Source organism: Larus michahellis, unplaced genomic scaffold (assembly GCF_964199755.1).
Source record: "Larus michahellis unplaced genomic scaffold, bLarMic1.1 SCAFFOLD_78, whole genome shotgun sequence".
Lineage (NCBI taxonomy): Eukaryota > Metazoa > Chordata > Aves > Charadriiformes > Laridae > Larus > Larus michahellis.
In genome coordinates this window covers 280001-281465 of record NW_027436116.1, presented here as the reverse complement: position 1 = coordinate 281465, position 1465 = coordinate 280001, and positions in this window count along the sequence as shown.

Here is a 1465-nt window from a genome sequence, read left to right as displayed (position 1 = left end):
CTGCTGCCGCCGCCCCACCACCGCCGCCGCCGCCGACCGCCGCCACGGGGGGTGAGACCTGGGCTCCCGGGGCCCGGTTCCAGCGGCAGGGCGCGGGCCGGGGGGGGCTGCCGGAGAGACGAGCGGGTCACAGAGCCCGGCTGAAGTCACCCGCCCTCCTTCGCACGGCGAGAAACAGAATCGAAGCCAGGTAATGGGGGGGGCGGGGGGGCGGGGGGGGGGGGGGGCGGAGGAGGACTACACACCAACGGAGGAGAGGAAAAAAAACAACAAAAAAAAAAAAAAACCCACAAAATCAATCTCCGCTCAATCTGCCAGGTCTTCCCGGCACGGGGTTGGGGGGGGGCCGTTTATGTGGGGGCGGAGAACGGGCCGACCGGTCTACCCGGGCTGCGGAGGTTCAAAGACGAGGGGTACGAGCTCTTCCCGGCTCCGGAGTGGCCGAAACGCGGGGGGAGGGATGGAAACGGTGGGGCGACAGCCCTCACCCTCCTGTCACACCACAAGCGTCCCCCAGCCCAGCCCAGCCCACCCCGGACGGGCAGAGCCGAGCCACGGGGAGGACGACTCCCCTTTCTCCCGGCACCGTGGGGTGGGGGAGGCCTGGGAACGCTCACGGACAGCAGGCACCCCTCTGGCCGCGCACCGCCGGAGCCTCCGCCTCAGGGGCGACGTGGGCACCGCGCACCCATAAACCGCAGCGCCGGCGGTCCCTTTTGCCGCTCCGCCCCAGCCCCGCGCGCAAGGCAGCGGGAGCCCCCCTCCACAGCCTCCCGCCCGCTCGCCGGCCCACCGCTTCCCTCCTCCTGCCCGAGCCGGCTCAGGCGGCGGAGGACAGGAAAGCACCGCCGCCGCCCCCCCCACCCCCCCGCGCCACCGGCTCCGCTTACCACGCACTGCCTGCCCGCGCTCTCCCCGGCAACCCGCCGTCAGCGGACACCCGTCATCTCCCACACCGTCAGCGGACCCTTCGCCGCCCGACCCCTTCTTCCCCAGCCGTGCGCGTTCCAGTGCCGGCGGCGGCGGCCGCCGCCGCTCTTCGCCACTGCCGCCGCGGGAGCCGGACAGCGCCGCGGACGCTCGCTAAAGCCCTTCTGCGGAGGCGACTCACCGCTCCCTCCTGTAAAACGGGATACTACGTCCCGGCCCGCGGCGAGCCCCAAGAGCGCTGGCTCTGCCCACCGGGGAGGAGCCCCGCTGCCCGCCGCCTTTCATGGCGACTTGACCGCAGGCAGCGAAAAACGGGGACCCCTCGGGCGGGAGGCGGGGGGGCGCGTGGGGACACCAGGTCTACCCGCGGACCGGGAAACTGCCCCCCCCACCCCCCGGCCGGCGCGGGGGCTGCCAGGTCTACCCGCGCTGAGGACCAAAAAAAAAGGCGGGGGGCGCGTGGGGACACCAGGTCTACCCGCGCTGAGGACCCAAAAAAAAAAAGGCGGGGGGGGGGGCGTTGCGCCGCCGCGGG